Source organism: Ovis canadensis, chromosome 9 (genome assembly GCF_042477335.2).
Source record: "Ovis canadensis isolate MfBH-ARS-UI-01 breed Bighorn chromosome 9, ARS-UI_OviCan_v2, whole genome shotgun sequence".
In the NCBI taxonomy this organism is placed as follows: Eukaryota; Metazoa; Chordata; class Mammalia; order Artiodactyla; family Bovidae; genus Ovis; species Ovis canadensis.
The window spans coordinates 12,665,134-12,688,404 of record NC_091253.1 but is presented as its reverse complement, the minus strand read 5'-3'; the positions used below and the strand labels follow the sequence as shown (position 1 = coordinate 12,688,404).

The following is a 23,271-nucleotide window of genomic DNA, read 5'->3' as shown; positions in this document are numbered from 1 at the left end:
GGGTGCTTTTATGGGACATCCATGTTGGGAGATTATGCTTCCTTGATATCAGGTCTTACCATGTGACTTGGTTTGGCCAGTGAATTATGAATAGCAATGCCATGTGCCAGTTCTGGCAGATATGTTGAGAGTCATTGCATAATTCAGCCAAGAACTGACTTTCATTTTCTCAAAGAGTAGCAATGTTCCAGGTAAGAACTGATCATTCAGTCTGCATCCCAGGGAAGAGAAAACACATGGAACAATCTACATGTAACATGGACAAGAAATAAGCTGTTTATGTTGTAAACCACTGAAATATAGAAATAGTTTCTTACTGTGGCATAATCTAGTAAAAGTTCACTTTTACCCATGGGGAATCTTTGAGGTTTACCATTTTATGCTGTGTTGATTGCTTGGTTCCCAAAGCAGGTATAGAAGTACAATTCTTCAGGAAGTGTGTAAAATATATATATATATATATTTATTCATGAAAGTATTTCTGGTGAGATTAGAGATGACAAATTCTTTAGGAATTTTCCCTGAATCCCCAGTATCATCTAGATGGTCCTTCTCATTTTCCCTTTGGTATCCAAAGCACACACGTAAATATCAGTTTGCTTAAGCAACTCATCAGCTAGACTCCTTGGAAGAAGAGACTATGTCATACTTGACTTAAGCAGGGCATCTAACAGAGAATCCAGAGCAGGCAGGCACTTAGAGATGTTTACTGATATGTAGGCACCATTCTACAGTGTCAAAGAGCCCAACCAGACAATTTATAGTAAAACCTGAACTGATCTGAGCTCATTTGGCAACCAAATCTGATCTAAATGGACACAAAATATTTCCAGTCATTAATTAACCCATATAAAATGAGCATTTATAATTTTCCTTGAAGAAATACTAAACATTTTATTCTAGAGGGCTGCTCTCAGCCACATGCGTGATGTTACATTATACGTAGTAGATGTATTTTATTACTTCTCTAAAATCCCCCAAATTCTGATTTATGAAACTCATCCTGACTTCAAGAGTTTAAAATAAGCGATTGTGGATCTGTGTCAGCAAGTGAACACTTTCTGAGTTATGAGTAACCCTTTATACTCTGTAGTTAAATCATATGTCATTATAGGCTTCTGTCTTTTACAAGATAAAGTCCCTGGATTCTTCATAGCCCTCTTGAGCTAATTTCTACCTTTCAGCTATGTAATGCCCGATGGTAAGAAGAGAGTGTGCTTGCAATTTCAGCACTCAAAATTTCATAATAATGTGACTTGACTTACATGTAGATATAAATGTTGATGGCTCTTGTTTATAAGGTCTGACATACTACATTAAAGATACATACATAAATAGTAAGGTACATTTAATCAATAGAGTCATTTCACTGTGTAAAAGTGGATAACTTGGAGATTTAGGGGAACAAATCATTCTTAACAAAACTTTGTTTTCAGTGTCTCTATTTATGTGAAGAAATAGCACTTGTCTGGATTAGGAATTCATCATCAATCATTATTCATCATTATACTATGGACTTCCCTGGCGGCTCAGTGGAAAAGAATCTGCTTGCAGTGCAGGAGACATAGGAGATGTGAGTTCAGTCCCTGGGTTGAGAAGACCCCGTGGAGGAGAAAATGGCAACCCCCTCCAGTATTCTTGCCTGGAAAATCCCACAGACAGAGGAGCCCAGAGGGCTACAGTCCATGTGGTCACAAAGAGAGGGGTACGACAGAAGTGACTCAGCAGCAGTAGCAGAAGACCATACTAGGCATGCCCATGTGCAAACATGTGCACGCACAAAAACCACATTGTTTGTCAAATGGTACAAATGAGGCTGGCATCTCAGCTGTAACAATGAGATTCCAAATCTTGTCTAACTTTAAAGTGTTGCTGACAGGTTAGAGCTGGTCATGCTTAGATCTAAAGAGGTACTATATTTCCTCCATGTATTAAATCATATTTAATCATAGGTAAAACTGCAATAAAATTGACCCGAGTTTCAAGGCTGCAGTCCAAGCCATTCACTGCTTTATATTCTGATTATGCTGCTGCTATAAAATGAACAAAGAGTAACATGGAATTTGATAAAGACAAGAAAACTTTTATTAAACTTTTACAACAGTGAAATAAATTATTCATGCAGTTGCATGAATAATGGTATCCATGCTGATTAAATCAGCCAAGAGGAGGCAAAATATTCACGTGCATGGCATGAGTTCCATTTTCAAACAGTTCTGAAATGAGAATGTAATATAAAACAACACAGTAGTTGGTCCCCCAAAATGGAAAGAAAAAAAAAACCTAGAGTATAGTATTAATTCAAAAGAGGAGGGAAAAGTTTAATGCACTTGCATTTCTGAAATCCACTAGCCAGAAGGATTTTCAAAGTCAGGAAAAAAAAAAAAGTAATCCACCACTTCAAAGGCATTTAATGAAAGAGAGAAATGGCAAAGAGGACACTGGTGTTAGAGGGACAGATCTGGGGCTTAGAGGAGGGAGAGAAATGCTGTTAAAGCTACCCACCACCTCGCTTATTCTATAAACAGGATTCTCTCCCAACTGGGCTGTTGGGCCCATGCCAATCTTTTGGGATGGTCCAGAAAGGAGTTACTCCTGGTGATAAATAAGGCTTTCCAGACTCCTCTGCCACCTGCTTGAAGATCTGTGACTCTCACTTGTCCTTTCATCAAAATGCTCACGAAAAGAAGGCGTCCTAGTTCTTAGTCCTTCACTTTCCACATCGTTGAGCACAGGAGCTGGGGAGAAAACCCCTGCCGCCCACAGAATTCCAAAGAGCGATTATACTTAGGAAAGGGAGGCGGGAGGCATAAGTGGGCGAAGGAGGCTGTCCAAGTGGGGAATTCCTCACCAGAGATGCAGAATTCCATCTTCAGAAAACCCCTTCCCCCAGACAGGATGCTGCCCACGAGGACACAGGACCTCTGATGCCCCCGTGAGCGTAGTGACATCAGGGCCAATGCAGAGGGCTATCTAGAGTGTGCAGGACCAGCTGCAGATGTCCAGCCAGCCTGGCCACTAGGGGTGCCAGTCTCTGTCCCCCTTGTTGGCATCCGTGCCAGTGGCACCTACTGACTCAACCTTAATCCGAGCCATCAAGAGTGCCCTGAACAATTGTCTCTTTCTCCCCTAGGGAGTGTCCATCCCCTCATCTCTCTTCCCCTTCCTCTGGTGTCCCATGTTCCCATGGCTTTCTCATTTGCCTGCCCTTCAGACTCGATGTGGGGCTTCTCTGAGAATGCACAGGCCCATGGAGCCAAAATTGGTCCAGGAGGCCCTTGATTCCATCTAGGAGTAAAGACAGAGGACTGACTACCTGTAGGACCTTCCCTGAAACCTTCTGTCCCTTAGAAGAGATGCTGTGCCTATTTAAGTATTACCCAAAACTTTCTTTGAGAGAAGCCATCTGTCTGTAACCTCAACGTCTCCCATTTGCCAGGATGCCTCCTTTCTTTGGACAAAGAACCAGCTGGGTCTCCAGCTTGCTTGAAGAAGACAGCTGGGGGCTGTTCTCCAACATGAATGAGCATCCTTCAGGGTCCCGACTTTGCACAAAGCTATTCTGATTTCTGATGGTCAGTTCCCGACCGAAAGTGCCCCCGAGTGGCATCCCACCAGCCATCCGTGCTCTTTCACTGGCTACTTCCACCATCTAGCTCTCCCCATGCCTGAAGCTATCACATTTGGCAGAATCAATGAAGCCCTGGAGGGTATAGGAGGGTATTTATAATGCAGGGTGGGAAACACTTTAAAGAATCGCTGTTAGTCTCTGTGGGTCAGTCAGAGGACCCTGTGGTCTCCCCTCTCGATGGCCCTGAAGTTGCCACGTGTGCTTCCCTGAGCAGTTCTCCCTTAGGGCTCTGCTCCAGAACATGAAGCCCAACTCCTCACCCCGGACATGCACGAGGAAGAAAAAACACTATTGAATATTGAATATCATAATAATCCCAGCAGTGTCATGCTGCCCTCTGAGCAGGCACCCAATACTCTGATAAAAATAGATTATAGTTTACCTGAGTCCTGTTTCGTGGTATGACCATTTGGATGTTTCATCAGTCACGATTTCCCCCTTGATTACGTATAGTGGTTGCATGAAAAAAGAAAAGTGATACTGACAGTGTAGCCACTCAGTTGTGTTTGACTTTTTTGTGACCTCATGGACTGTAGCCCTTCAGGCTCCTCTGTCCATGGAATTATCCAGGAGTGGGTTGCCATATCCTTCTCCAGGGGATCTTCCAGTCCCAGGGATTGAACCCAGGCAGATTCTTTGCCATCTGAGATGGTGGTTGCATGAGAATTACTAAAAAAAGAATCAGTAAGCTGATTTCTTGCACACAAAGCAAGAGTTTGCACCAAAGAAATACCGCCAAACTCCACTGCCCATAGTGGCTTTGTTTCGTAATGATGCTGTCTCTGAAAAAGAATGGAGTGGAGTGAAAGTCACTCTTTGCAACCCAATAGACTATCCAGTCAATGGAATTCTCCAGGCTAGAATACTGGAGTGGGTAGCCTTTCCCTTCTCCAGGGAATCATCCCAACCCAGGGACCGAACCCAGGTCTCTCGCATTGCAGGCAGATTCTTTACCAGCTGAGCCACAAGCGAAGCCCAAGAATACTGGAGTGGGAAGGCTCTCTCTTCTCCAGCAGATCTTCCTGACCCAGAAATCAAACCGGAGTCTCCTGCATTGCAGGCGGATACTTTAGCAACTGAGATATCAGGGAAGCCCATCAGTCCGTTGAGTTGCACAGTTGCATCTGACTCTTTGCAACCCCACGGACTGCAGCATGCCAAGCTTCCCTGTCCATCAGCAACTCCTGGAGCTTGCGCAAACTCATGTCCATCGAGTCAGTGATGCCATAGGAAGCCCATGACCTTCCTGAAATCATGCAGTGGAACCAGGTGCCATTCTCTCATGTTACAGCACCACACCTTGTGAATCTGACAGTATGGAACCATCTACAATATTTCTTGAATCCTTCATGTATGAGACATTGGGCTCTGTGTTCAGGATAAAGGGATGACAAAGTTGTGGTCTCTATCCTTAAATTGCCTCTAGTCTAATAGGAAAAAGAGACTGCACTTACAGAGTGCCTTATACAGAATGACAATAATGGCCCATTGAGTGCATGGTCGGTTCTGGAAGGGATGAGAGGAAGTAGGCTCTCAGGATCGAGTTGTGGTTGAATTGAATCTTGATGACAAGTGCTGTTTAATCTGGTTAAAACCAAACCATCAGCTTCTGGACTCAGAATGACTCACTTCTTCTGCAGAAGCTGAAGTGAGTCCTCCAATTTTCTCGTCATCTCCAACTCTTCACTGTATTATATATACCAACCTCTCTCTCTAACACTCATGGTGTAAGCATCACACCTATGGCCAAGGAGGGAGAAGAGGAAAATGGGGAGATTGTGTCAGTGATAGATATTTATTTATTCAGGAAAGGCATGAGTGGACAAAGTTATGAGTCTTGTCTGTCAAACTGCACTATGCGCAGTCAAGTTTCTGATCTCAGAATGTAAAACATGTGCTGTTTTTATATGTAGACTTGTTCATAGAAGAAAATATGTTGAGTCCATCCTAGCAAAAATTTAAAACTGTTATATAGTTTGAAATATATTTCCATCACATAAACCAAATTTATGAAGAAGTAAAGCTAGTTGAAATATGTTTAATGCATTAAAGTTCAAACATTTCTTGGCCTGTAGGAGAGAGCTGCAGGAAATTCTAGAATTTGCAAGAGTAGGGGAAGACTATATCTCTTGATAAGTGTGTGAGTGTCTCCTTTCCCTCTGCTTTCTGTGGCAGAAGACCCAGATATGCTAGGAGATGTGATCAGGGAAGACATAGGAATTGCCTCAAAAACTCAACATTATGTACACTGTATTCTCTGAGTGCCCATTTTCCTGCAGTGAGTGTGTGTTTTAGGGGAGAAGGCACCTACCTCTAATTGTGAACATGGTTGACAATCATGGAAAGCAGTGAAGGAAGGGGTTGCCTCCTTTGCAATGATCTGATGATAATCTATTGAGCAGTCTTTGTATTCTCAGTACTTCTTCCGAAAGATGAAAGAGAGAAACCAGTCAATCGGTCCTAATTCCTTCAATGGGCTCCCAACTCTTTCAGCAAAAATCAAAGGCTAGAAAGCCCTATCCCGTTCCTGCTCCAACCTCTGTGTCTTCATCTCCTTTCACTCCTGCCCCAGCTCACTCTTCAAGTCATCCTGGACCCGTGAACACAAACGCATCTTTCTGCTAAATGTCGCTGGTCTCTCCATCTCCAGGCTCCCTCAGCACACACTGTCCTGGCTCGCAAGTTCTTAGCTCAGATGTCATTTTTGCCTGAGGTTTCCCATCACCACAGTTAAAATTTCCAAGGCATTGTCCCACCTCCATCCACCTTTGCTCCATTTCTCCATCTCCTGCTTACAATTCCTTCATTGCTCTTTTCACTCTATCATACGAAGTATTTTATATTTGCGTATCGACTCTTCCTGGCATGTATAGAAGGGATCTTTATTATTCCATTGCTGCATATCCAGAGCCTGGAAGCACACCTGGCACATAGTAGGAGGTCAAGAAACTGTTTATTTGATGGCTATATTTGGTTGTTACTCTAGAGAAGTGTGACATCAGCCCTGAGATGAAGGCTCACTGTTAAATGGGTAAAGGCAGATGACCTCGAATGGGCTAACGCATTTCCATCCCTACTCAACCCAGCAGAAAATATCCCCTAGCCAATCAACCCTCCTGAGCAAACAAACCTGGGATAGTTCTTGCTGGTCCCTGTATAATGGGTTTAAGTTCTTTGCTAGCCAGTTCAGTTCATTTCCGTTGCTCAGCCATGTCTGACTCTTTGCGACCCCATGGACTGCAGCACGCCAGGCCTCCCTGTCCATCACCAGCTCCCGGAGTTTACTCAAACTCATGTCCATTGAGTCAGCGATGCCATACAACCATCTCATCCTCTGTGGATTTAGTCAAACAAACCAGTCACATCCTTCTGTGGGAACCCCAGGGCACCTCATCCTCTTGACTCTACAAAGCCTGCCCCCCATGGCCCTGACTGTTTGCTCTGTTACTGAGTGCAGCCCTGTGTAATGCAGGATGGCACAATGTCCCTCTCCCCTGGCTGAAAGCAAATGTGACTAAGAAATTACTCTTGAGCCATCTGCCCAGTGTCACGTTGTGTGTTTGGCTGACACCAGGGTCATAGGTGCAGGAATGCCTCCCTCATCTTATTCAATGTGATGAATAGGATGCAATTAAAACAAGGAGCTGTAGTAAGGCAAGACATATATAAGAATCAATAGTATAGCTGAGAGTGTCTAAGAAAGTGGTCAGTTAGGTGATGTTCGGTAAAAGTCCTATGGGAGTTTTGGAAATATTTGTAGACATAAATACTTTTACCTTAGTAAACAAAGTCTTTTATGAACATTTGCAGTAAAGACTTTGAAATTTGAATAAAAAAAACACTAGTCAGTGTCTTATTTAGTGCACATTTCTGGGTTATCTCTGCCTTTCATTGTCTAAGCTATTATACAGCTCTGTACTTGTAGAAACTGATGAAAATGCAAAAGACCCTTGTCCACAGAAATGAAAATAATCGTACCCAGCGAAATGCAATTGTGGGTAGATCTTTGCATCTATTTGTAACTTCATTTCAAAATTCCCTAAAATATCTATGTTATATCTACATCTGTATCTGTTCTCTATATGTATCACTATCCTCCCATAGAAGGTTCTCAGAACTCTCCTTTGAACAGGCTATAACATTTTACTGCTTCCCTCATTAATTGATGAGTTAAATAGAATCTGTAACATGCATTCATTTGACATTTGTATGAGAGGCATGATTTTGTCCTTTTTCTTTTTTTAAAACAGTATCCTTTAACAATGGGATTTCTACTGAAACATGAACAATGACTTACACTACCCTATCCTTATCCCTGTCATAGCCACTCTAAATTTTGAACAATGTGGTAAATTATCATGAAATCAGGCACGGGAGATGACAGTCTCTACCTGAAAGCAGACATCTGGAGGAAACATGAAAATCTCTGGCAGTCAGGATTCAGAGACTTGGCTTCAGTATGCAGAACATCTGGATTTCTGTGAATTGATTAATTTCCACCCACTTCCACTGTTTTGGCTTCATCCAGCCTTTGTGTTGAGCCCTTGCCTTTTCTTAGCACTGTGCAAACACTGTCATCTGTGTACAGAGAGGATTTTTTCCTACCTGTCTGTACTTCTCCATATAGTATACCTGATAACAGACTATTTTTACTTGATTATAACCTAAACTATTGCTTGTAACCATCAAAAAGACAGAGGAAAATAAAGACTTGTTTGTGTTTAGTGTACCTGAGAAGTCACTTTATTCTAGTCTTTAGCTAGACAATTATCAGAAGACCATTTATTGTTTGTAGAATTTTGTAGGTTCTCTTTCCATGAGAGTCATTGCTTCTAAATATTCCAAAAACAATACACAGATGAACCAAACACACGTATCTGTTCATTTGTATGCAGCACCACAGTCACACAAAGAGAAAAATAAGTGGGTAAAATATTGAAGACTCATAATGTTCTTTAAAAAGTACCTAGATACATCACACAAACTCAGGGTCATGACTAGGGAGAAATGTGATGGAACCAAAAATATACCTGGACCTGAAAATACAGTGTTGCCTTCACATAGGGACCTACCTGGAACAGTGATTCTATGGGGTCAAACCAAATTGTGAAATCAACAACTTCCATTTTTATTTTCTTACCAAATATCACTTGGCAAATCTTCTAACAACAACCACCACCAAATCCCAAAGAGCAAGGAATGAACCAGTGCAGTGGGTTATCCCAGTTTATATTCGGTTTTGTCAGTTTGACCTTCACAGGTCTGTAATTATTGTAATCACAGCCTGCTGAACCTACTAACAGTCAAAGAATTCCAGTTGGCACCGTTCAACAATAGCCTTTGTAATCGGGATAAAACCATGCCAGAAAGGCTGACTGCTTCACTTGCAGCCTTTTCTGAAGACATTGAATAAAGAGGAATAGGTGTCAAGCAATTTACTTCCTAAGAAACTGGCTGTGCAGAGAGTGACCCAACTCTCACTTAGAGAACAGTCACACAGCCAGAATGAGGGCGGCCTCCACTCTGTGGCCGTGATTCCTCCCACATTGCCCAACCTGTGGACAAAGTATCATTTACTTTTCAGATATTCACTTTGAATACCCAGCAAAACCTATGACATTTTCAAAGGTTGAAAAGAATCAATAAAATCACTCAATTTGATATAATCCACAATGCCTTGCCAGTGTAAGGGACTTTCACCACCACCACCAGAATAATAAGGAAAACTGAACTGAATTACAAGTACGTTAACCTCACGGTTGCACTGCCTTTTTTTTTTTTTTTGTCTTTGTTTCCCTCCAGTGATTGCCACAGATTTATTCTGAATTATCTATGACGTATTTCTCAACACTTTGGACCAAAACGGACATTAATAAGATTCTGACTAAGATTAAAATAGTCTTTGGTCACGAAACAAACTTTGCGGTTCCTGTTTGTGTGAGTGTTTTGGATTTCATAATTTGTTTTAATATGAATTATAAACTAAAAGTTCGTAGTTGCACAATTGCAGAATATAAAGGCTGAAAGAAATTAGAAAATACATGGCCTGTATCTCCCCCGCACCTTTTTTTTTGGCCAAAGGACCCCTTTTAACAAGCTAAATCAGTATATAAAATTAGATAAAAGCAGAGCTTCACTAAGCCCAGACACCCAGAATCCCACCTGCTACATGTCCCTTTTATCACCTGTCCTTGGACCCCAGCAAAGCAGAACTCCAAGGCTCCATGGAACACAGTTTGAATACTTGTGGCTTATCCAAGTTTCCAAAGTCTAGAGGTCACCCCTGACTCCTGGAGTCACCTTTGTCTGACCAACTGAGTCAACAACAAATAAGCACTAAACGTATTGCAATTCCTTATCACTGTTTTTTCTTTTTTTCCCCCCACTGTCTTCATCTGGATTTTACTCCAATAGGCAACTCAGTGCTTCCCTTGTGACACTGCATCCAGTGATGCAGGACTAGTGAGACTGGCAGTGTAACTACCCAAAGTCGAGTGAGCCTGTGCAGGAGAAGAAGAGGATACTCGCAGATCTGATGCCACAAAAATGAGATCTGTTTCTCATGGAGGAATCCCAGTCGACACACACAATGGCCCACATGTCCAGGAGAGAAATAAGCTCCGCTAAGCCCCTGCTCTCTCACCGCCAGAGAGCAGTGTGTTCTGGGCCCATGAGAATATTGCAAACTTGCATGGGCCTCTGCCTCTGTCAGAGGGTATGGACGATTTCCCTGCTTGCTTGGGCCACTCAGATTGTTAACAGTCTCACAAGCATAGTGAGAATGAATTCTCTGGAGATCCTCACACTGTTATCAGGATTTGTCTGTTATCTATCATCAAGGTAGTTAACAGTTGGGGCCACTGGAACAAGAAAGTTCTAGGCCTGAGTCCAGGAGAGACATTAAACCAGGAGCAGACAGGCATAAACTGAATGAAAACTATTAGAATGGAGAAGCCACATGGAGGACAGAGGCAAAACTCTTATTTATTGATCAACTGTTACGCAACACTCCTTTTGCCAGGTCCTCTCTTTATGCATTTCAAGAGTGAAATAAGCAAACATGAGAGTCACTGGCAGTGCCTGGGGTACAGAAGGATCACAGAGGAGAAGGCACCCAGCTTCTGGGTTCTGGGTCTGTCTGGCGTCATTTACTACAAAGTCAGTTCAAAGGACGATGGTAGCAGGAAGATGAGTAATGTTAGTGATCCTGAGATTCACAATTCAGAGGTACAAAGAGAAATTCCTAGGAGAGTCTTATTTATGTCCCTCAAGAACATTGATAATTAATCAAAGGCAAAAGAGTAGGGCACCCTCAGGTCACAGCTCTTGGTACATTGTTAAATTAAATGGCAACCCACTCCAGTATTCTAGAGAATCCCATGGGCCTAGAGAATCCCATGGATGGAGAGGCTTGGTGGGCTACAGTCCATGGGTCGCAAACAATAGGACAAGACTGAGTGACTTCACTTTCACTTTCACTTTCAACCTCTAAGGACCAACCGGAACCTGCAATTTATAAGACAAATTCAGCATTTTGGGGGGGGCGGTGGGGTGGGATGAGTGAGTCAAGATAAATTGATCTTTGGAATGAGTAAAATCTTCAGTGCTTCTAAAATATCATTTAAGAAGTCAAAAAAATAAATTATATTTGTCTGAGCAAATAGTAGACTTTATTTATCAACCAAACCTTTCTATAACTATCTAGTATCGAAGTTATCCAAAGGGAGCAAATAGTTATGAATATCATAGGTAATATAATGTTCTACTTCTAACAGTCCAAAGTCCATATATTAATCACTAATTGGGGCCACTGTGTTTATCTGCATTATCTCAGAGTGGTGGGCAAGAGGAATGAGGAAAACTAATGTACGGAGTGAGGAGAAAAAATTTAAATACTAAGCCATTCCACTAACAAAATGCTCAAGCTGTCTATCGTAATTTGGGTGCTTGGTGAATCACTGCTTAGCAATTCATGAACACTGTGGGTGCCTGGAATTCAATTCTATTGTCCTCGAGCTGAATTGCTTTGAAAAAAGGTCACATGAGAGGGAGAGGAAGTTTTGACTTTCACATGCCAGTTATTGCTAAGGAAACCACTTCCTCAGTATTCACAGATTCAGCATGTCTGCAGTTTTGGCTTCCATACAGATTACATTTTGGTGCCACATTAAGAAACAAGGGTGGAGAGTATTTTAAGAAGTCAACTCAACTATGACATGTTCACAGAACAATAAGTGGAGCCTTCTCAGATGCCTTTCTTTTCAGAAGCACTCTAGGTAAGCCTGGGTGAAACTTCCAGGATCTGACAGGATGTTTGAGGTTCAAGGAGCATGCCTGTGATGGCTAAAAAACAAATGAGAAGTGAGTACAGCTCTGTTGTGTTTTCTGATTGGCAAGGGCTCTGAATTATCTCCTACTTGTAGTTGTGGACAAAGAAACACGAGAAGAACTACCATGTTCTAGGACTGAGTGTTCCTTTCCAATTCAAATGGCAATAAGAAATAAAAATGGTTAGTCTTCCAGAGTTAGATTATATAACTTGTCTCCTCTGTTTCTTTGTTTTTGCTTTGTTTTGCTTTCCTTTTTGTCTTTTAAGGAAAAAAATGGATAAGATGAAGGGACATTTTTAGAATGACTGGGGCTATCAGTGGAACTTATTGCAAATAACAGCTGAACTCAGAAGTGGCTATTTTTGCTCTAGGGGATTTTAACTATTTGGTGACCTCTTTGCTTTTATTTATATTTCTATTTTTAACCCAAAAAGATCTTGTGTAAGCTACCTCTTTGTTTATCATAGACATCCAACTATTTTTAATCCTCTCTGCTGCTAAGAATAATAATTAGGAGCCAGAAGATCACAAATCTTAGATGTCTGGGTTCCATCTGTTTGAATATTCCAAGTTGCTCTTCTAGTACTATGATTTACAGTTTTATCTTCTGTCATTTAGTTTTCAACCTTATTCAAGAATTATAGGTTCAAAACTCGACTGCATTGTTATTAAGATCAATCTGCAAACAGCTACCCTGTAGTGAACTTATAGTGGAAGCTAAATGGAATGGCAGCAACTATGAAAGGAGCAACTCTCAGTTATAGTAAAGCATAGTATGAGCTGAGCATTTGAGAATTTTAATACTGGAAAACGATAGACTTATATCAGGTGAATACCTTAACATTTTTAAATATGTTGCTTTTGAAATCACAAATTTAATTCTTTTTTAACATCTAAGAAAGATAAATATTTTTGGATTGAGAGAAAAATACACAGAGAGATGTTTATTGAGTTATTTATTGATAACCATCTATGCACACTCTCCAGAAATTCCTCTAAAGCTCTGTCAACTATAAATTGGCCCTTGCCATGAACACTTGCCCTCTACCTCTACAAGGATTAAATCATGTGCTGCTGCAGCTGCTGATTTTCAACACCCCATGAAAGGAGCTCAGGATGGAGAGCAGGAGTGAGGCTCCGGGTTGTGGGAAAAACTGGCAGGAGAAGTCTTCAGATAGCTTGATATTTTTAGGAGCCGATTTCATTGGCTCAATTCTTGTATCTCCTCTTATCTAGAAAAGCACTAAAATCCTTTATGGTGATGACTGTTCCTTATGACTGGCAGAAAGCTTCAGATTGTTAGAAACCTTCTGGAAAAATATGTGGTTGATTGCATGTACTCCTCATTCACTGAAATCACACATATACTGAGATTTCCGGCTGCCTCTTTGAAACAGTTTCTCAGAGCTATCTGAGGTGCTGTCTCCCAGGCTTCAGTCCTCACTTTACCCCCAAATAAAACTTACCTGGCAACTCTCATATTGAGCATTTTTTTAAGTTGACACCCTTTATCTTCACATGAACTAAGGCTCAGAGAGTTTAAGGGAATGCTCAAGTTCACTCACATAGTAAGCAGCAAGGCTAAAAACTCTTGGTCTGTGTCCAGGGTCGGAGCTCCTACTACTAGTGAACTGAAATGAAATACGAAAGTGCTAGTTTCTCAGTCATGTCAACTCTTCATGACCTCATGGACTGCAGTACACCAGGCTCCTCTGTCCATAGCATTCTCTGGACAAGAATACTGGAGTGGGTAGTCATTCCCTTCTCCAGGGGATCTTCCTGACCCCGGGATCAAATCCTGATCTCTTGCATTGCAAGCAGATTCTTTACTATCTGAACCACCAGGGAAGCCCCTTACTGCTAGCATAGATGTTTACAGAGAGAAAGCCCTTGACATGGACTCATATGAGTGGCCAAAAAGTTAAAATATGGAAAAGACCCCACTCTTCTAACCCAGCAAGTGTCTGTGTAGAGCGCATGTCTGGTTCTTTGGAACTTAAAGTCCAGATACTACCATCTTTGGGGTAGGATGAGGGGCATTGCCAGCCTCATCATCCAGGAAAGGAGACCTTGTGGGAGAGAAAGAAGGGAGGCTGGAGCAGCAGACTCATGAGATTAGTGACTTGGAGACTCAGTGTGTCTTTGGGTATTGGATTCAACCCCCATTCCTGCCTCCAGGGACAGACTAGGAATTTGTAAATTATCCCACTCATGCTGGGGGCAACAAATTGAGGAAGATTGGCTTTGTTCAACTGGAAAAACAAGTTTCATGCTCTGCCTTCCATCTGGTTCCCTCAGTGAAGTCACATTTGATGCTTGTTCTGTCCAAGAGATGCTCCAAGGCTCCTAAGGAAAAAGTGCTGCAGCTGTTGTGTTGAAATAACTTTCAGGCCTGGTAGGCGGGGGCATGTCAGCAAACTGAAACTTAGGTCACTTTCCCTGTAAATGCTCTGCTAGACCAGAAATGCAGGACATCCAGGCAGCTGATCCCGAATGCCAAGCCTTCCAATTGCAAGTGAGTTGGCATCTGTGGCCCCGGCCAATTATTTACTCTTCCTTGTTTGTTAAACTTATAAAAGCTTCCTGCCTTCCACTTCATTCTTCTACAGAGGAAGTTGTGGCTTCATAAAGTGTTCAAGTTTGTTTGTATCACCCAAAATGTCTTTAATCATTTCTTTTAATAGTTTGGATCTAACCTTAAAGGGAAATAGGGCTTTCCCCTAGCTTCTCACTCTTTGGGCCAAAGGGTAAGATTTAACCAAAGGTTTGGGGTGAATCTGTTGGGAGGACTAAAGCTTCAAGGTCGGATAACGTCAGGCCATGAAGAGATCCTTCTTTCATGCCCAAGTGAGAAAAATCAATCTCTTTCTCTCTCCCTCCCTCTTTTTATTTCCTTCCGTTCTTCTTTTCTTTTTTCCTTAGAAGGCACTGTCTCAAAGCATCTCCAAAATATTCCCTCCACTCTTCCTATCACAACTCCAGGCAGTCACCATCCTGGGTTACAGTACTGATGGCCACAATTAAATGCAAATATTAACAAAGCACCTGGATGGAGACCAAGCCCAACTTGGTGAAATGGCAGCAGCCTCATCCAGCTGCTGAAGCCAAGTCTTGGAGTTATTCTTGATTCTCTCATTTCTTCGTTCAACTGAACATTTGGAGATGCCAAAATCCATATGAAAACATCTCAAACCTGCCTTCTTCTCTATATCACTGTGAGCTTGTACCTTCTCAGCTGTCCCCGTACTATCTCCTCTTAACTCTTCCACGTGTCAGTTAGGGGGAGGTTTTTGCAGCTTCATAAGAGAACATAACTTCTGTTTAAACTCCTCTTTTGCCTTTGCACTGTGTTTAAAATAAACCCTAAACCTCTACATGTGGGCGAAGTCACTTCAGTCATGTCAGACCCTCTGTGACCCTGTGGACTGTAACCCACCAGGCTCCTCTGTCCATGGGATTCTCCAGGCAAGAATAATGGAGTGGGTTGCCATTTCCTTCCCCAGGGGATCTTCCCAACCCAGGGATCAAACTCCCATCTCTTAATGCTCCTACACTGGCAGGCAGGTTCTTTACTACTAGCGCTACTTGGGAAACCATTATGGTGACTTGTAAAGCCACATGTGATCTGAAACTGCCCACCCTTGAACGTTTCCTTCCACTACTGTTCCTTCAACTGCCCAGTTCAGCCCTGGCTCTGGACTTTCAAAGTTTCCCCAGATACATCCAGTTCCTCCCACTCACGGGCCTTATCACACTTTGTTTTCCTTCCTTGTCTTCAGGTGGCTGGCTCCCTGCCATTCTGATTTTACTTTCCATGTCATCAGTTTAGAGAAGATTTCTCCAACCTCCCTGCTAAAGTGGCTGAGTTTTACTGGGAGGTTGCACCATGCTGGAAGGTGGGCTTCAGGAAAGCAGGCCCTTCTCTGCCCCAGTCATTATGTTGTAACCACAGTTTACAAATGTATGAACAGTCCTGGGAGGGGCTCATTGGGTCTGATGAAATGAGAAAGAAGCCCTTGTTATTAGCTGTTATTATTAAGTTCAACTCGGATTACCATGCTCCCTAAGCTGAACTCTGGGGAGGCCAAGGGCAGGGGGTGGGGGTTGCAGAGAATTGAATCAAACTCCTTCTGGTCCACAATTAGTGTGGCCCGAAAGAGTGACACCTGATGGGGGTATTGATTTAAGAATTCTGATGTGATTGTTTCTACCTTAGAACTTACCATGACTCAACTATAGCTGTTAACTCAATGTTTACACTGACCAGTCAGGATTGGTCAGGTTAGGGAGGGGTCAAAACACACAACCCCCAAATGTCTCAGGGACTTGAAATAATCAAAACTGATTTTTTAGTGTGTGATATATGCGTTCATCATTTCTGCCTCTTGTAGGGCCTCAGGGACCAAACCAGATGGAGGACTCATGATTTGGAAGTTGGGGCAGCTGAAACAGAGGGAGATGAGGGTGAGTTGTCTCCATCAGATGTGACATAGGTCACCTCACACCAATTTTATGAGGACATAAACATTCAGACCATAGCACAGAGGTAGGAAGTTGGAGGGCAGAATTTGAGAGAGGTTGGGATCATCACCCCCATCCTGAAGCTCCATCCCTGACCTTGTTGTTTTCCTTGCGGGGGTTCCTAGCTCTGTGGCCCTGGGTTCTGTCTTGAAACCTTTCCTCTGTGGCTTCAGACCCCACCAGGATCTTGCCAGGGGAACCCTTCTTCAGTCCTTTGGGCCTTGGCTTGGTGTAGGTTTCCTGTTGCTGCTGATCTCTAAGAACCTCATCATCCCTAACTGATATCTTCACTCTTGTGTCGACATAAACCACCTCCTTGTCTGTTCCCTGTAGTTAAAGGCTTTGTGTCTTTCATCTGCTCCCTGACAAACTGAGTAATACATCATCTGACCTGTAGGGTTCCAAACAGCTGTACGCATCCTCACCCACCATTCTTTCCTTCACATATTTCTTAGATGTGCCTAATTTCTCAGCTCTCTTACTCCTATTCCTTTCTCTTTCTGTTCACTCTATCGACTGACAAAAGCACAATGTGAGAGTTGTGAGTTAAGGTTTTGGGGGGACAAAATGAAGGCTATATGTAGCTTGGGAGACAACATTTCAGATGGCTCTGAGAAATTGCTTCAAAGAGGCAGGGGGGAAGGTCAGGATATATGCAATTTTGGTGAAGGGGGAGTACATGCAATCAACCACATATTTTTGCAGAAGATTCCTGGTAGTCACAAGGAACAGTCATCACCATGAAGAATTTTAGGGCATTTCTAGATATGAGACGATACAAGAATTGGACTCATAAAATCAGTTCCTGAAAATATCTATCTACAAACCTGTTCTGCCAGTTTTCCCCAGAGCACAGAGTGCCTCATTTCCGCTCTCCACCCTGAAATCCTTTCGGAGGGTGTTGAAGGTCAGCAGCTACAGCAGCGCATGATGGCAAGTACTAGTTTGTAGGTGACAACTGTTAGAACTTTGGGATGTCTGATAGCTGGTCCAGTTGAGAGTATTTCCTGGTTTTTATGGAAACACCTTGTTTCATTCAGCAGCATGCTGGCCATGTTCTCTGTGTTAGTTGGCTAGGACTTCTATAGCCGCACACTTGAGACTGGGGGGCTTAAGGACAGAACTTTATTCCTGCACTATCTGGAGGCTGGACGCCTTGGTCAAGGTGCCTCAGGTGTGGCTTCTCCTTTGGCCTCTGTCCTTGGCTCAGGAGGCTGCCTTCTCACTGTGTCCTCCCCTGGCCTCTTCCCTCAGCACCCTTGGCTTCTGCATCTTCCTCTTCTTATAAGGACACTAATTTTACTGGATGAGGGCCCCACCCTAACAGCCTCATTTTAGCCTATCACCTTTCAAAGCTCCAGTGTAAACTAGGGTTGAATTGGTTTTGAGGTTCTTGGAGTTGAGAACTTTAGCACATGAATGTGGGTTGGGGCAAAATCCAGCTCACTAGATACACTACTGCTACAGGCAGAATCTTAATTGACTTTTGTGCTTCAAAGCTTTTAGCTTCATCTTTCACCTGCTGGAGTGAGGAAGCTGTGTCTTCTAACACTGAAGGTTCCCAGATTTCTGAACAATTCCTGCCTCTCTTTTACAGTGGTTTGTGAATGGCTTGATTGTTTTCAAGATCTCTTTCTATGGTGCCTTGTGAAAGACCTCCAATTGGTAATCTATACATCCCACTAATATTGCTTCTAATGTGAAGAAGGCTGAGAGCCGAAGAATTGATGCATTTGAACTGTGGTGTTGGAGAAGACTCTTGAGGGTCCCTTGGACTGCAAGGAGATCCAACCAGTCCATTCTGAAGGAGATCAACCCTGAGATTTCTTTGGAAGGGATGATGGATGCTAAAGCTGAAGCTCCAGTACTTTGGACACCTCATGCGAAGAGTTGACTCATTGGAAAGACTCTGATGCTGGGAGGGATTGGGGGCAGGAGGAGAAGGGGACAACCCAGGATGAGATGGCTGGATGGCATCATGGACTCGATGGACGTGAATCTGTGTGAACTCCGGGAGATGGTGATGGACAAGGAAGCCTGGCGTGCTGCGATTCATGGAGTCGCAAAGAGTCGGACACAACTGAGCGGCTGAACTGAACTGAACTGAATCTTTTTCTCTAGAACTACTTTTTCTGTCTATCATGTTTTTACCAGTAACAGTTTTACCAAAATTTTGGGAAAACATAGCAAAGTACATCAAATCAGTCAATCCTAAAGGAAATCAACCGTGAATGTTCTTTGGAAGGATTGATCTTGAAGCTGAAGCTCCAATATTTTGGCCACCTGATGCAAAGAGCCGGTTCACTGGAAAAGACCCTGAAGCTGGGAAATATTGAGGGAAAGAAGAGAAGGGGGTGACAGAGGATGAGATGGTTGGATGGTATCACCAACTCAATGGACATGAGTTTGAGCAAACTCCAGGAGATAGTGAAGAACAGAGAATCCTGGAGTGCTGCGGTCCATGGGTCACAAAGATTCAGACACAACTTAGTGACTGAACAACAACAAAAATTCCGATTACATGGATGACCAGTGTTCTGGACCCAGAGGCTTGTTGTCCATCATCCAGCCCTTGGCCATGCCATCTATTTTAGGCTTATCAGCTATGGTAGCACTCTATGTCAGGGCTCCGATGTCAGTACTTGCCAAAACAGACCAATTTTACCTCAAAATCTTCGTATTCACTTCTGCTTATGCTGCCCGTCTGCCTGTTTGATATTTGGAACCTAGTGGGCACTCAGGAATCCTCATTGATGGAGTGACCACCCTCTTGTCATGCCAGGAGGATAAGAGAGCCCTTGGCCCTTGAAGCCTCTTCTCATATATGGTACGGATCACTTTTTAATGCTTCATTGACCAAGGTATGTCAAATGAGTGCTTTTTGAACTTTAAGGGGGCAGGAAATGACTGTCCTATCTCATGCTTGGAAAGAGAACCAGAAATTCTTGGTGAACAGCACTCATGGTTACTATTCAGTGTCAGTTCTCAAGAGCTGGGAGTTAGTTCTGGGAGTTAACAAACTACTTGGGGGAGAAAGAGCAACTGGGGATTATCTGTGGCAAAAATTGTGGGTCCTTGATGCTACTAGTGTTTTCTGATCACCTTGCCACAATTTCTTCCAACATATGTGTGTGTGTGCACACATACACACACACACACACACACACACACACACACATGATAGCCACTCCCTTCTCTAATGCCACAGAATTACACAGTCAAATTCTCTAGTGGCAGCTGGCTATCATGTGTCATTTGGTAATATCCATACCTTCTCTTTCTTGCTGTAAATGACGTCTGCAGAGGCTGTGTTAAGAAAGTCAGGTGTAACCTCTTTGGCATTATGGTGCTTGTGATACACATGATATGTACCTCATTCCCTTCACAATGCATTTGAAAATGAAGTCATATTTAAGTCTGTCATTTCTATAAAGCAAGAAAGATAGTTACTGTCATGTGCTGCCAAGCAGACTGGCAGATGCCACTAACAAATGGTAAAGCATCCTCCTCTGCTTCATTATTTCCATAAAAACAAACTCTTTTGGTTATCATTTCTGAAATAGAATATGAAGCTAATTCTAAATGACAAAAGGAAAAATACAGTAGCTTTCAAATCCCAATGCAGTGTGTTTCTAGAAGTTTGTGAATAAGTGAAGTGAATCACAGTTCCTCACATTCAGAAGAGGACTGATAATCCGAGGTACCCATTAAAGTGGTTTCCAGCCTGAAGTAGACAGGGATCACTAACAATGTGTTGAACAGTGGAACCAGGGAGGAAGCACCCAGTGGGAAATGTGCGCGCAGTTAGGTGGTTTTGATTTGATATAGCCTTTTCTCAGAAGCTATGCTGAGAATAAATTATTTTGTTTCAAATTTCTCTCCAGTGAATCCATCCATCTTTTCTGAGGCCAACTGATTTTTTCTAAAATACAAGTCTGATCATGTCATCAGTGAATCAGCTCTGGGACCAAGTTACCATCAGGAAAGAGTCTGCCCCATGGCCCCTGAGCCTGCAGTCATGACCTCTCTAAGCCAGTCACCCAGGGGATGCCACTCACATATACTCATGCCACTCACCCCCACGCCCTTCTGACTGCTGCTTGGCAGTGTCAAAGCTACACTCAAATTGCCTCCGCTGCCAATTCCCATTTGTTTGTTCTCCATCCAAGCCCCAGACTCCTTACCTCCCAGCCTTTTCCAGCCTCGCTCTTCTGCTCTAGCTGCATGGATATTTCCTGACTGCATTTTTTTTTTCTGTTAAAATTTGCTCTGAGCTCTGTCTTGGCAAGCTCTGACTGCCACTCGCTTCCTGGCTGCTGACTCACTGATCTGCTCTGTCCTTTGCTGTGGGGGACCCTCTGGATTCTTGACCATGTGGCCTCCTGCCTCACTGGGAATCCTGGCACCAGGATGTCTTCAGTTCTGACTCAACCAGACACTTTCCTCATTTTTCAGAGCTCCTTTACTGGTGTACTGCTTTACTCGACAATCCTAGGTAAGTCATGTGGGCTTCCCTGGTGGCTCAGCTGGTAAAGAATCTGCCATGTGGGAGACCTAGGTTAAATTCCTGGGTTGGGAGGATCTCCTGGAGGAGGGAATGACCACGCACTCCAGTATTCTTGCCTGAAGAATCCCATGGACAGAGGAGCCTGGCGGGCTACAGTCCATGGGATCACAAAGAGTCGGACACGACTGATGTGACTTAGCATGCAAGTTGCCCTTATGGCTGGTGAATGAGGAAACTAACTGACATGCTCCAGTTTTTCATCCAACAAGTGGTGCTTAATAAGAGGTGAGATTGGAACTCAGGTCCCCCAAAGCCCAAGGCCTCAGCCTCTAAGCTGTGCTGCTGGAAGACATGTGCCTTTTCACAGGTGCTTTAGGTAGGGGATGAAGGTGGCAAGGCTGTTACTTTGGTGTTCTTGTACAAATGAAAGCAGATAAGAATTTTACAGCTGGAGACAGATTGGTTTGGGGATCACAGATCAAAGTATGTGCATGCATGCTTAGTCACTCAGTCACGTCCTATTCTATGTGACCCTATGGACTGTAGAATGCCCTGCTCCGCTGTTCATGAGATTCTCCAAGCAAGAATACTGGAGCGGGTTGCCATTTCCTCCTCCAGGGAATCTTCCCAGCTCAGGGATTGAACCAGCATCCCTTGCATTAGCAGGTGGATACTATTACCACTGTGCCATCCTAAATATTTCCAAGTAAAGTAGTTCTACTCCACTTGGGTATAGAGCCACTTTGACCTCAAGCAGAAGTCAACATTTTGTCTGCAAATAGTCAAAAGTAAGTATTTTAGGCATTACGGGCCACATATGGTCTGTTGCATATTCATTAAAAAAAATAAACCATTAAATATGTAAAAGCATTCTTAGCTCAGAGGTCCTATAAAAATAGGCTATGAGTCACATTTGTCCCAGTTTGTTACCATTGACTGACAGCAAGGTGGCCCTGAAAGACTATGCCTTAATCTGAGGAAGGTCCTCCATGGGGTTCCAAGTGGGAATTTAACCCTCATGTTCTAAAGCACCCATTGTACCTTTGTATGATGTGAATCAGCTGCTCTTAGAAAGGTACTTGTTATATTAGGAGAACTGAGTACTCACTCAAAACCTTTTTGTGTTCTGAGGTTCAGCTGACAAGCTCTGGCTGGTAGCACAGGCAATCACACACTTATTCATTGAGCAGTCATTAACCAGGCACTAACTATGTGCTCAGTGTTGTGTTGTGTGATGTGACAGCTGAGACGAGTGAGATACAGATTTTCCCTCAAAAACATCACCCTGAGTAGACTACAGGAGATGCTGAAAATAATTTCTGAAGTCATGCTCAGGCAGAAACAATGTGATGATCCTAATAAGTATTCCATTTTCATAAGTGTGACATCTTTGCCGTAAAATGAGAGCGCTTGTTTTTCTCCACAGGACTGTGATTTGTGCTGTGCAGACCTGCTGACATTTTGTGGGATCACAAAGAGTCAGACACAACTTAGCAACTGAGCAACAACAAAAGCTATGGACAGTTGTCTGAGAAATAAAATGACCCCATGGCAGTACCCATCCACACACAGACTTGGGCGAGAATCAGTCCTTGCCCACCACTAACTATGAAACTTTGGGCAATTACTGATTTTGCTTTTGGCCATGCCATGCAGCACGCATGATCTACCCTGACCAGGGATCGAACCCAAGACCTCTGCATTGGAAGCATGGAGCTTTTAACCACTGGACCACTGGGGAATTCCTCAGTCTTTCTGAGATCCTTTTCACCATAAGATGGAGAAGATCTAAGACCCACTTCAGTAAACAATGGTGTAAATTTACATGGAAAAAAAAATCACTTAAAGCCTTTAGGGGTGATACTTTATATGTAGCAAAAGCTCAACAGAATGCATTATAATGCTATTCTTGGACTATGTCCCATGGTTTCAGGGGTGTCATAAATAAGTTCTTAATCTCGTTAAAGTCAGATCCATGTATATGTGAATATTAAGTGTGCCCTCAGAAAAGAAACACCTGCAGTTTTGTCTCATTGCTTTGGACTCCTCAGAGCACTGGATGGAGCTATGGAGGGTCAAACATACCTGATTAGAGAATCTACAAATCCTGGATAGGTGCCATATTTAGAGGGATGGTGTGACTTCTCAGTACAATAAGCTGGCTGGAGGAAGACGGGGAAGGGGGAGAGGAGCATCACTTCAGCACAGTCCTGACTTTAACTTGAGAGATTCTTCATGCAGAGAAATTTCTCTCATTCTTCTGGATTCCGAAGTAAGAAATA

The 23,271-nt window shown here is 43.0% G+C and overlaps 2 long non-coding RNA genes across 4 annotated transcripts in view; both read left to right on the top strand.

The window, feature by feature from the left end:
• LOC138445574 (uncharacterized) overlaps positions 1 to 8,360 on the top strand; it is a 32,055-nt gene extending 23,695 nt beyond the window's left edge. Inside the window, exon 5 of the long non-coding RNA XR_011258924.1 lies at positions 7,882 to 8,360. This is a non-coding gene — a long non-coding RNA (uncharacterized lncRNA). The remainder of the gene's footprint in view (positions 1 to 7,881) is intronic.
• Positions 8,361 to 11,734: 3,374 nt separating this feature from the next.
• LOC138445575 (uncharacterized) lies at positions 11,735 to 23,022 on the top strand. 3 transcript variants are annotated; one of them, XR_011258926.1, is made up of 5 exons: positions 11,793 to 11,992; positions 16,353 to 16,425; positions 18,080 to 19,343; positions 20,367 to 20,977; positions 22,416 to 23,022. It is a non-coding gene; the product is annotated as an uncharacterized lncRNA (long non-coding RNA). The 3 variants fall into 3 exon arrangements; XR_011258925.1 differs by lacking the exon at positions 16,353 to 16,425 and having other exon boundaries at positions 11,735 to 11,907; XR_011258927.1 differs by lacking the exon at positions 16,353 to 16,425 and having other exon boundaries at positions 11,828 to 11,992.
• Positions 23,023 to 23,271: the final 249 nt, after the last annotated feature.